This window comes from Pinus tabuliformis, chromosome 9, assembly GCF_031772625.1.
Source record: "Pinus tabuliformis cultivar Carrire ecotype Pingquan chromosome 9, CPIR1, whole genome shotgun sequence".
Classification (NCBI taxonomy): domain Eukaryota; kingdom Viridiplantae; phylum Streptophyta; class Pinopsida; order Pinales; family Pinaceae; genus Pinus; species Pinus tabuliformis.
In genome coordinates, this window is record NC_142307.1 from 872,211,669 (window position 1) to 872,225,637 (window position 13,969).

Below are 13,969 nucleotides of genomic sequence, written 5' to 3' on the forward strand. Positions count from 1 at the left end.
AGCTAGCAAATCCACTAGATACCAAACCTCATTCTTATCCAAGGTTGTCATTTCTTCAACCATGACCTTTTTCTAGAATTTGTCATCCTCTGCATTTACTACCTCCCTAGTAATAGCTCTAAGATCATCATTGGTAATAAACAAAGCAAAATCAGAATGGAAACCAGGTGGAGTATACATATTTGGCTACTTGTTTAGCTACATTCTTTCTCAAATCGATCTCCTCAATACATGGGTATAAGGTTCCCCTTCTTCCGATTCGTACTTTAATTCAAAATCTTTTTTTTTTTTTGTCTATTTTTTTTTTTGTTGACATCTCATTTGACATCTTTGATTTCTCTAAATACCACATCTTGATTATACAAAACATTCTTAGTTTCTAGATTCCAAAGCTTATAACCTTTCAAACCATCTTTATATCCAATAAAGATACACTTTTCAACTTTAGTATCCAACTTACTCCTATTTTCATTTGAAATGTGTACATAAGATCATATCCAAATATACTAAGATGTTTAGAAGATGGTTTCTCACTAGTCCATACATTGTGTGGAGTCTTGTCATCCAATGCTAATGAGGGTGATTGATTTACGAAGTAACATATAGTATCCATTGTCTCTATGCGAAATTCATATCCTAACCCAAAACCACCTAACATGCTCCTTGCTTTTTCCATGAGTGTCACGTTCATATTTTCATAAACATGGTCAATCGCCCATTAATAAACTAATCTTTGGGGAATAACCTGCCAAAAGCTTCCAGCACAACAATAGCCAAAGATGCAACTACTCTTTAGACAGGGAAATATAGCTAAGTATTCCCACCGAAACCCTACTAGTCAAACTTTCCACCCTTCCCATGTTAACTTCACTACCTAGGGTAAGGACTAGTTTTTCTGCTTGAGTTTTGTAGGTTGTTTCCTTTTTATGGATTTTGGAAGTCTCCCTTGTGAGACCCAACCAACACCCATTGAAAAGCCTAAGCTCCTCAACCCTTGTTTCATGTAGATTCTGATCCTCCAAAAATCCTAACCTCTCCTTCAGACTAGGAGAACTTTTGGGGGCGTTTATGGAGTTTGGAAGCCCCAACCCAGAACCATCTCCTCCCATCCCTTTTGAACACCTATCCATTTGATTGAAGGACAACTCAATTGTCATAGGATTGACCCCACCAAAACCTCAAGAAAAACCAACTAGAGGAAGGTCGTTATAACACAACCCAAAAACCCCAACAATACCAGCTCTTCAAATCGGGACCAAGCACCTTTGAGAGGCTTTACTTTGGGCCATGAACTCAACTTATATTAGAAATTTTGATTCCTCCTCCCCTCTATAGAAAATTAACTAGAGCAAAACAAAATATTTATTGAGTTGTACATAGAAGAATTAAACCAACAACACACATAAAAACATTAAACACAATATGCACAGTGTTTACCCTAGGAGAACCCCAACGACGGGGAAAAACCCAGCCTAACGAAATTCCAATAGCCTTGGCCAAAACACTAGCCACCCCAGCCAAGTGAGCTTTCACTGCTCACCTCCCAGTCCTACCTTATAATGAAGTCTGCCTAGCCTTTTTAAAGCTCCATTACATGCGATCGCATGGGAAAAAAACCATGGGTACGCTATACCACATGCCCAAAACCACCATTGTTTAACTTGGTCAAAATCCCCGAGTCAAGTTTAATTAACATTCTCCCCTTAAACCTTGACTTGGGATCTCTTTGACTAAATCCAACCAAACCTCACTCGGGCCCTTTCCCCCCTCAAAGTTTATACCCAAGATATCAGTTAACCTGACATTCCCCTATCACCTAGGTCTAACCCGGACTTTACCGACAATTACCCAGGGGTACACATGCCTTATTAGGTCTTACATCAGTATGCCCTTTTACATGCAATAATTGAATCCAATATAATATGCCCAAAAAAAAATCCCTTCTTGTTATCCATGCTCTGGACTTTGATACACTCCAAGCATGATACTCTCCTGAGCCACATTTGATTGATGCATTCCGTCAAATATTTTGCATGTAACTAACACCCATGGTTTCTCTCTATGCACTTACACACCACAACCTCCATTTTCATCAATGAATCCAGTCCACAATGTCGTGACTCTATTGAAGCTCACACTTTATGTAGATTACCTTACTTAGCAAGAAGCTCTCTAATTCACCCATTGCCATCCAACCTTCTCATTGCCACTTACCAGTTTTCTTTGACAACCATGAATAAATGGTGTGGAATCTAAAAATATGTGGCTCTCTATAGCTACAACAATCTCTCAATTGTTTTCAGAACTTTTATGCGACCCTTCTCGTAAAAGACTCTTGCAAATTTTCATGACTAGCATAAGCTACGCCATCCCACCCCAAACTAGAGATCAACTCATGAAAAACAAAACACCAACCTCCAGATCACAAGTTCCTGCAAGCTCTATCATTTGTTCAACATTTCACAACTGAAGCAAATGCGTTTGAGGTCGTTTCCACCTTTTAGCAGGGAGAGAACCCTAGATCCACTTGTCCATTCCACTCCTTGGATGAATGTTGTGACTACTGCTCACCAGACATCCCCATGATGATGAACGTTGTGACTGTTGCTTCCATCTACTATGCTCCTTGCCCATTTCACTCTCATTCACTGCTACCACAACTCTCCTTTGCATCCTTACATCTCACTGCAACAGTGATCCTCTAGTACCAATTTCTGTGACACACTGCCAGCCAACGAATTCTAACCAGCTCATATTCACATACCGAATGATTCCAATGTCTCGTTGTTCTCTTCTACTGCCACCACCGGAGTGGTGCTCGACCTCTTCAATCCCTTCAACCGCGTCGGATTGGCCAATACCATTCTTATATTTCAATCGTAGACTCATGGCTCTCGGGTCTCTTCATGGGAATGACAACACATCCTAAAATCTAACCTAAGACATGAGACAATGTATTCCAAATGTAATTAAAAAAATTAACCGATTTGTGCAGATCCGAAAAGCGGATCTAAGCCCTTCACAAGCATTAATCTATGCCACAAGATTTTGCCTTCAGATGGCTAAAACCCTAGAGAAAAATTCTAAACTCGCTCCCTGCAACTTCTTCACTCATCAAATGTGCCCCTTCTACTGATTTGTCATCAAATCTAATCAGGGTTGCCTCAGCTTGGTGATTTCTACCGCCACATCGATCTATCCACAGTCTCATCTACTCGTCCCTATGACCTAACTTTCAATCCATGGCGTCCACAATCTAATGTATCCATGCAGCCTTCAAAACCAGCTTGATCTCTTAGCAAAAACACTTTCAACTGTAGATCCACAAATTCAACGTTAGAGCCATTATCATCCCACTCTCATAAAAGAGTCCATGTTAACCTTTGTTAGAGAGGCGTCCCTCTAAAGCCAAACCGACACTACATCTACCTCTGGCTCTAATTCCAGATGTAGAAAATTAACCGAAGCAAAACAAAATATTTAAGGAGTTTTACTGAGAAGAATTAAACCAACAACACACATAAAAACATTAAACACAATTTGCATAGTGTTTACTCTGGGAAAACCCCAACTCCAGGGAAAAGCCAACCTAACAGAATTTCATTAACCTTGGCCAAAACCCAGGCCAACCCAGTCAAGTGAGCCATCACCGCTCACCTCCCTAGCCTGCCTTACGATGAAGTCTTCCTAACATTTTTAAAGGCTCCATTACATGCAATCTCATGGGCAAAAAACCATGGGTACACTATACCGCGTGCCCAAAACCACCACTATTTAACTTGGTCAATTTTGGCTCTATCCCCGAGTCAAGTTTACTTAACACCCTTTGTCCATGAGCCAAAGTCTAGTAGTTCCATAGCTTCAACCATTCCTCAGAAACCCTAACATCTCTCCCTTCCTCTGATTCATGCAACCCTCATTTGTTACTTTACTTGCATGGTCTTGTATAGTTGGGAAAGTCAAGAACGAGGAGCTAAAGAAACCATATGGATTTTGATATGTGATTCTCTGAGCATACTTATTGTTGCGTGCAGGGGAGGTTCATAATATACCTCAAGACCCCCTATTTAACATTTGTAAAGAGCGATTAAATGGCAAATTAGATCTCATTCCTTAGCCACAGTTCTATACATGCACTTTTCCTTCACCACATCATTTACTTGATACATGTGCAAAGCTTTTGATCCGGGGAATGTTGTTTTATATTTTGGATTTATTTATGAGCTACGATTTGACCCAAAGTCGTTGCTCAACAACCCACACGTACGCTAACCATGGTATATTCCTTTAGCAATAGGTTGACTAACATCATTTATGCAACTCCTAGAGAAGAATAAAATGGTGTTGTAGGATAGGCTTATTTGGGGAATGACGCCCCAAATAAACAGAGGACGACATTGCTAAGATTTGGGCACATAAGAACACATTGTAGCGTAATCGATCTACTTAACTTGAGAGAATGTTAATGATGTGGCCAATGTGCTACTTGGAGAATGGTTTGTCTGATTTAATTGGGATACAAGCCCCTCTTTCAAATACAATTGTAAGATGCTATTGTTTTGACATCCATAAGATTTACTATCGAAAGCGCAGATGCACTACTATGAGCAGTTATATTTTTTTGGCTACTTGCTCATAACTCATAATAGATCACAAAATATAATAAAATTATGGTAGCCTGTCCCCATCCCATCTGTTTTCTGTGACTGATCGCTTCAAGAAATAATTTATGGGAATTTTTCTCTGGATAGTTCCAAATGGAAAGACATTTTGGTAGTAAATTTTCGTACATATTAAAGAGGTGTAGATTAGTTGGTTTATGCAACTATCCAAGAAGTGTAGACTAGTTGGTTTGAGTGGTTTGAACTGGAATTAGAAAACTGGATAGATAATTTTAAACTATCTGAAATAGTTGGTTTGAGTGGTTTGAACTGGAATTAGAAAACTGGATAGATAATTTTAAACTATCTGAAAAAGTATCCAAGCTTGACCTTAGTGAAAGATCATAGCCATGTAGAAGCCCGATTAGCTTATTGCAAGTCAAATTTTAGTCCCCAACCTAATCCCCTAAACTAAGGTTTGTCTAACTACCTTGCATTTGAATGTCTGGATTCTATTTAAATCCCTCTTGCTGGCTATATAATCAATGCTTTGTTGGTTTTCGAACGATAGAGATTAATCTATTTTCAAGAAGTAATATTTCTCAACTACGACATTTACATTTGGCCTCGCTAACAGAACTCTGGGAATAATAGAAATACGTTAAACTGGGTATTTCTTGAAGTGATCATTGCTTCCTGAGTTTTTCTGTGTACTTGGGGCAGTTTAAGTTGACTTCATTCCAATATATGAGAGAATTTAAGCATGCATCAGGGTTGGGTTTTGATCCGTGGTATCATTAGACTCGCACATAACATTGTTGACGACTCAATTCAATTTTTTTTTATGGTAATACTAACAGTTTGGTGCAAGCATAATGGAAACATCTTCTAGTGAAATAACATATTTGATTTAGCTCCAGAGGTCAAGATTGTTGTTGGCATTCAATGATGGATGTAGTGAAACTATTAAGTTTCTTTCTAGCCAGCAAGGATGCCATCATTTAATTTATCTTTACCTTGCTCACCTCTGTTAGAATCTTTGGCATAATCAGATATTTTGTTTTGGGAAAAGTACTCAGATGGAGGATGGTTTTAACATGTTTGCAAAGCCATTCGGTGTGTAGGTTGCGCAAGACTAAAGATAATAAGGTTGCGTGAGGCAACAGATGGATTTTAGCATTGGAAACTCGATGGTAAGCATGGCAAGATTGGTCAATTGAGGGGCACTGTGAAAGGCAGGCTCAATCCCAAGTATGTAGATCTGATTTTTGTTCTCATCAAACACTTCTTTGCATTTTCCTGGTTATTGAAGAGCTTTGAACTAAGTTTCAAAGCAAAATAGTGACTTCAATGGGTATTTATCTCTATGCGTTTTGGGCATCTAGAGGCCACCTTTTTTTATTTGGTTTGAGTTCCTAGTTAGTTTGTTGAAGTGGAATGGTTTGAGTTCCTAGTAGCATTCACCTTCAAGTTTTGGTAGAGTTTCACTCAAAGTGAAATCACTGACTTTGGGGTCTTTTTATCAAGTTAACAATTTGTCGAAGGAAAGCTACATAGCTAGGTTGAAAGGCCAACAAATCTTCCAACCTAGCAACTTGCCCCTCGGATGTTGAACTGGGTGATATTTGCCATTCTTAGTGCTAGGAAAAGGACAACACCCAAGCTACATAGCTAGGCTGAAAGGCCAACAAATCTTCCAACCTAGCAACTTGCCCCTGGGATGTTGAACTGGGTGAAATTTGCCATTCTTAGTGCTAGGAAAAGGACAACACTCACTGTTTTCAAACCCTAAGAGCCAAGAGAAGATAAATCATTAGGTTGACATACCAATGAGCTTCCGGACCCAACCATTTGCCTCCTTGCCCCTCCAACCGAACAATTTTGCCTCTCAAGGGAAATCATTGAATTTAACATGCAGGTTGCCTCTTCAACCCAATGATTTACCTCTTTGGTCCCCAACTCAACCTATTATCAAGTTTGTAAGTTTAGTTGTTTTTTCATTGTGTAACGCTCACTTAATACCTTGGTAGTCTTTGTATAGTATCGTACAGGCAGTGGGTATCTTTCTCTTTCACTCTTCTCTCTCATTCTCCTTGGACAAGTTCTTTTTTTGGCTCGTGGTTGTAGGTGAGCATTCTTTCATTGTTTGCTGCTATAATTTTATGGTAGATGTATGGCTGTTCAAAGTGCTCTCAACCAATTGACACCACCAGTAATTGCTCGAGACTAATCCACAATGATCCCAGCATCTTGGTTATGTGTTTTTCCTTGCAAATTCTTGCTATAACTCTCTCTCATGTTTTGTACTGCTATGGTTTAGTGTTTGGTATTGATCTGGATATCGAATGGACACTGTAAGGGAAAAATATTATTTTAAGGGGTCTCTCAATTGGCAAAGAGCTTCTTTGGAAGGTACATTGGATTGCAAAATTTGTTATAATGGAAGAAATGTGTTTTTTATTAAAAAGCCAAATATATTCATACTCCAGCTTGAAAATTTTATGCAAATATAAAGGATGTATATATTATTAGAAAATACACCTTGACAATTTGATATGCATTTCTACAACCCATTGTATTGAATCAGCCAAGGTCAATTTCTCACCTGGATTTTCCTTGCTTCCCCCTGTTTCTTTTACGATGTCCTTGCATTCTTCCCAAATGGGTCTACAACTGATCCTGTGGAGGGCGATCCTCTGCTGACCCAGGATTCAATCATAATCTGTGAATGAAGACTCTGATCGGCCGGAACAAGATGGCCTGAGCCTGCCACAACGACATGGGTGAGATTCGAGTGGGAGCGCATGTACCCAGCCAGCTTGTTGGACACTTTCCAAACACTTCTTTTGGAAGCCAGAAAGTCGTCCAATCCCTCCCAATCCATAATAGAAATCCACCCCTCGGTGGAGACAACGCCATCCTGGAGGTCGAATTGGCCCTGATACAACAGGACTGGTCTCCGCCGTACCAGGGCTTCCACCATCCACTTACTGCTCTTCATCACGTCGTCGCCCATTCTCTCGCCCACCGCCCGGCTGCAGTCCTCCCATTTCAGATGGCCATCCACCTTCAGGGCTCCTTTGACAGCAGGCTGATTGAGGAACAGGGAGAGGTAATCGGTTCCATTCTCGGAGGTGTAATACCGAACTGTCCTCCTCATGTCGTACAGAGTGGCCAGGCCTGTAACGTTCTCCAGGCTATTCAGGACACGACTTCTGGCAATGAGGGCATCATGCCATTTCTGCTGGCGGGTGAGGTTCGCTGCCTCCTGCTGCAGAGCTTCGAGGTGCAACTTTTCTTGGGGATCGATGAGCCCCACGGCGTATGCAACAGAGGCGTGAGATTGCACCTGCACGACGGGGTGGGTCAATCCATTGCCGATGGCCAGTCCGTCCAGTCGCAATGGCGATGCCCCGTTATTGTCCAGCTGATTGAGCATGTACAAACTCAGGGAAGGAACATACTTTCCCGCATAGCTCTCGCCCGTTACATAAAATGGGCGTTTGCGAAACAGGGGATTCAGGTCGAAGAACGCCTGTAGGGCAGCATACAAGTCCTTGGCAACCTCGTCCTGGTTCGTAGGAATGTGTTCCTCGGAGGGGGCAATGCTGAAGCCGCTTCCAATAGGACTGTCCAAGAACAGTAGGCCAAATACACGATTCCAAGGCGCGGGATTCTGATGCAAACGGAGATCTGGGCTGTCGCTGACTCTCCAGGGCCCTAATTCGTAAAAATTTCCAATCAGGCCAGAGCAGCCGGGACCTCCTTGCAGCCACAGAAGAATCGGAGTATCAGACAGCTGTTTTTTAGAGGAGATGGCCTCGTAGTATGCATAGAACATACGAGCGCCGCTCTTTCCTTCTATATCCAGATACCCAGACTCCGTCGGCAGTGCCTCTTTGGGAAATGCTCCAGTTTCCATGCCCGCCACTGCCACCACATCCCAAAACATTATTGTTATGAATTGCACAGCCACCACAGCTGCTACTGCAACTGCAATGGAATTTCTACCGTGCAGCTTCATCGTCAAGCAGCACAATCCGTGTGCCTGCCTTCCTTCCATCAATTTTCAAACCCTGATTAAACAATTGGCAAATTGACAGTCTGTGGGAGATGCATCAATCATAACAACCCTCAAGAGAACCGTGGATATGAGCGATCTCCTCATACCAACAGGATTCAAGAACCGGGCCTATGGTACTCTGTATATAAGCGCATAAAAAGTGATCGAAAAAGATCGAAGGTCTAGATGCCCAGGGAAAATCACAGACATGTAGCTTCTGCGGGCATTGGAGCCCATGATGGGTGTTTGCTTTTTCCTTTTTTTAAAAGGTTGTCCACTAGATATCAGATAAATAGTTCACTCCACTGTCAGGATCATTGAATCTGCGTAGCCGTGCGGTTCATGCAGTGTGATTCAGTAATATTATATGTCAGTCCATTTGCATCGAAAGCATGCATTTCAATAAATAAAATCCAATAGTCCAATCAAATGTTTTATGCAGGTGTCGTTATTCGTTGCTGGGAATCTCTGAAGAAGCCATTGTAATTCCTGCTGTTGTCTGTATCTTCTTTATAGAATCGAAGAGAAATACAATTTGTTCGCGTCATCGGCATGCGTGATTGACAGGATTGTTTTATTTTTTATTTTGCAGGGTAGGGGGGATTTTGTTCATTTTAATTGGAATTTATTTCAGGATAACATTTTTATTTTGGGGGTTGGGGAGGGGGAATTTTGTTCATTTTAATTGGTAATTATTTCAGGATAACATTTGATGGCGGTTTTTCAGTGACAATTTAGTTATGCCCTGTTTTCCCATTGTATGAGGAAATTTATTTAGTTGCTATTTTTATGTTAATAATATTTAATTTAAATAATAGTTTCAAAACTTAATTATAATAATCTTCTTATTTATTAATAGTTTTATTTTTTATTTTGATTAGTAATTATTTTTTTTATATTTATAATATTTAATTTAAAATAAAATTGCAATTATATCTTAGTTTGTAGTTTGTTTTTATTTTTATTGTTTTTTAGTTTAATTAAATTATAATTAAGTTAAGTTATAATTATTTTATAGTTTTTGTTTTAAAATAAAATTTCCAAAATCTTAATTTAATTATCAATAATTATTAGTTGGATGGAAGAGATTTAACCTCTATGGAATATTTTAAAATATTCTTAATTGTATATACAAATAAACTATTGAAATTTATTTTTAAAGCAGTTATGTTTAATGTTATGTGAACAGTGTTATAGGAAGTGACTTATGATTTTTTGGGCGTGTGGTATTGATAAGCCATAACCTCTATGGAATATTTTAAAATATTCTTAATTGTATATACAAATCAACTATTGAAATTTATTTTTAAAGTAGTTATGTTTAATGTTATGTGAACAATGTTATAGGAAGTGACTTATGATTTTTTGGGCGTGTGGTATTGATAAGCCATGATATTTTCAAAAATATGTTGACCTTTCAATTAAATTCATGTTGACCAAAAATATGTGAAAAACATATAAAGTGGACATTAGAACTTATAAATAATTTATTTTTTACAATTATTAAATTAAATTTATTTAATTTCTGATTGGTGCAAAAGAGAGGGACTCTTATTTAGTAATCATTACTTCAGATTCCTCATTAAATAATGACAACTCATTTGCACCATGTAGAAAATGATAAGTGACATGACATGTTATTGTAAATATTTTTTATAACTATTTACAAATAAATAAATATATCTTTCAATAACTACCTATTTAAATATGCATAAACTTTATATACATTAGACTTTATTGCTTCTTACTATGAACTTAATCTTTAGTACAATTAAAAAAAGTTATATAAGATATAAAAATTCTAATAAAGTACTTATTGAATCTACAATGTGTGAAATCATATCATCGATTATGAGGCATTTAATTTTCATCGTCGTCATTCGAACATATGGTTATTGCGAATCATGTTCCCAGCATCGAGATGGATTTCAGATACAAGTTGTCTTTCGAGGTAATCAATTAGCTGATTAAATGCAACTCCAACATAACTTCCATTGCACTATTTTCCATCACGGTGTTTAATATATTATCCATTGTAGCAATTCAATATTGTCCATTACGTCCTTTTAGATCCTTCACGTGCTTTAATATACAACCTTCACATGTGTTGTTAAACAACCATTGTATGTGTTTAATATAACCTTTGCATGTCATTAATATATTCTAGCAGTGATAGCATACATTAGTCTAATCGCAATGGTGGAACACTGATATACCAATGCCTTAGTTGAATGGCGATAGAGCAATAACGATAGCCCATACGATAGTCTTATGGAGATGATTGCAATACATATAGCCCATCTCCATGTCATTACAGTATCTTTATTGCAAATCAGGTTCCGAGCATCGAGATGGATTTCAGATGCAAGTTGTCTTTCCAGGTAATCAATTATGTGATTAAATGCATATCAGATTTTACACTCTTCCACCTTTCCTTAATGGAAATCACTAGAAGAATAGAGGTAGTAGGAACCTATCGCTAAAGAATTCCTGTAGCAGGTAGCGAAACTGCCATTGAGCGATATCACCAGAAAAATAGAGGTAGCAGGTATTGGTCGCGAAAGAACATTTGTAGCATCTGTGCAATTGATTGAAGGTATGGCTTGCTACATTATTTGTACTTTTGTTTTCTCTCTGGTTTTTTTCTGTTCAATTTGCTCATGTTCACTTATAGAGTGGATAACTCATTCCCACCACCAGCGTTGTAGAATGCACACATTACTTATATGTAATTAGAACACTAGGGTTGTAAAATGCACATCGGTTATCTGTAATTAGGGTTTTTTCCGAGTGTGATTGTAAACATCTACTATGTTTCATTGCTGATGAAATAACCAAACGGTATTCTGAATCATTTTCAGTCATAGGTCACCAAATCCAGGTTGGGTTAGATATTTTGGCGAAACTCTAAAATTTCCGGAATGTTATTGAACTGTATTTTAAATTCCTCAAATTCCACTCTGAAAATTTAAGTTGTGATAAACAATGTGGAACAGGTTGGGCTCAGATATTTTGGCGGAATTCTAAAATTTCCCGAATGCCATTGAACTTTCCTTTAAATTTCTCAAATTTCACTCTGAAATTTTAGGTTGAGATAAACAATGTGGAAATGGAAATCACCGTTGTTCGAATATGGGCTCAGACATTTTCCTAAAATTTCTGCAACGCCATTGAACCCTATGTATTAACATCGAACCAAGCTACTTTTATTCTCATTGAGTTTTAAAATTTCTCTAAAATCTGAACTAAACAATGTTGGAGATACGAGTATAGATCTGGGTGGTATTGTCGGTTATCACATTCTCACATAGTAAAGGTCCCAGCTCAAGTATGGGCCCAAACATTTTCATTATGGTTTTAAAAATTCCATTCGAGCACGGGCTCAGACACTCTCATTAGGGTTTTAAAATTTCGTTCCAGTCGAAGCTCAGACACTTTCAATAGGGTTTTAACCAAGAAAATTTTCTTGAAGCCAATGAATTCCAAGGCATATTGACGTTTTCATTAAATTTGTATTTGTTAGGCATTTTCATTATCAATTGAACTCCATGGCATACTTTTTCTCTAGGCCAATCAATTCCATGGCATATTCACATTTTCAACAAATTTTTATGCATCACGAATTTTCATTATCAATTGAACTCCATGTCATACATTTTCTCTAGTCCAATCAATTCCATGGCATATTGACATTTTCATTAAAAATTTTTAATTTCATGTAGGTCAATCAATTCCATGGTATATTGACATTTTCATTAGATTTAAAAATAAATAAATAAATAAATAATCTCAGCCAATAAATTCCACGGCATATTCTATACTAGCATTAAAATAAAGCCTATCCTATTTGATCAGAAAAATGCTTTGGGCATTTTCAGGATCGATTGAACTCCATGGCATATTCCATGATAGCATCAAAATAAAGCCAATTTTGTTTGACCTTTCAGTTTGTCACCTATAAACCAGAAAAATACTTCCAGGCTCTGTTTATATTGTTTTGTTGCATGCAACCTTTTATTGTGGACTATTGATGAAGGAGAATTGCCATTTAGTAGAAATAAAATGACTTTGCAATCTTAATCAGATTTATTTTGTTTATATGTGCACATGCATCTGTCCGTGCAAGTTTGAGTAAGCAAGAATAATCATTACACCAAACATTATGATAATAGGGAAGGCCAATTCTTATTTCTTAGTGCTGCTTTTATTGGAAAACAAATCTTTCTGTGCCTGGTTTAAAATTGTAAAAAGTAAAATATGTCATAGGATTTGGATATCCTGCGATTATTTTACGTAGAAATACTCACACAAATTAACTTAATAAAAGATAGAGGGAGGCAAAGCAAGAAAACATACTCTCCAAGTCACTAATAAGTTGAGCATTAAGAAAACCCAAGTTACCACTTACCAGTAATCCTAACATAAAACAGAGGAAAACCAAGCAAGAAAACATACTCTTCAGGTCACTAATAAGTTGAGTATTAAGAAAACCTAAGTTACCAGTCACCAGTAAACCTAACATTCAGGGACTTAGAAAACAACCTAGCTACAATTAGATGTTCTACATGTATGCTTAGTTGCAATAAAAAGGTACCATGACAAAAGAACACATTATGATATATGCATCTGTGATGCAAGCTTAAAAGCCATAAGGACTACAGAACTTGAATCTTCGCTCAATTCACCAATGTTGAGCACATCTCGATGATGTGCTCGATACATCTGAAGCTTCTTCTTGTTATGAGAGTACACCGTATACTTAATTTTTTTTCCTACTTAATTGATATATTTAAGCTTCTTTCCAGTAACAGAGTTTACTCATTTGTTTAAACTTTCTCAAAACGTATTGAATATCTTATGCAGATTTATTATGAAATACTCAATGAGTAACTTGCGCAGATTTATCGTCATAAGAAGAATGACCATTGATTTGTGTTTAGAACTTCCATTCGCTCAATCTTAGTGGTTTGTTTCCGGAACTTACTAGGTGATTGGAGTATTGAATTCAAGGCGTAGCAGAGCTCGCATTGAGCAAAATCACCAGAAAAATAGAGGTAGCAGGAACTGGTTGAGAAAGAATAGTTGTAGCATCTGTGCAACCGATTGAAGGTATGGCTTCCTACAACATTTGTACTTTTGTCTTCTCTTTGGTTTCCTTTTGTGCAGTTTGCTCATTGTAACTCTTTTTCCTGTGCGTTGTTGTGTGTGTTTTAGATTTTAAGATGAATATGTCTCATGCTATCAATGTTTATACATTTATTTAGGTTAATTCACTAGATTTTAATTTGCTTTTGGTTAGCAATGG

General features: G+C 37.7%; 1 pseudogene across 3 annotated transcripts in view; it reads right to left on the reverse strand.

Moving 5' to 3' along the window:
• LOC149151555 (serine carboxypeptidase-like 50 pseudogene) overlaps positions 1-9,237 on the reverse strand; it is a 185,618-nt pseudogene extending 176,381 nt beyond the window's left edge. For all 3 annotated transcript variants that reach the window (XR_016262505.1, XR_016262506.1, XR_016262504.1), the window contains exon 1: positions 7,207-9,237. The product of XR_016262505.1 is annotated as a serine carboxypeptidase-like 50 pseudogene, transcript variant X2 (transcript). The remainder of the gene's footprint in view (positions 1-7,206) is intronic.
• Positions 9,238-13,969: the final 4,732 nt, after the last annotated feature.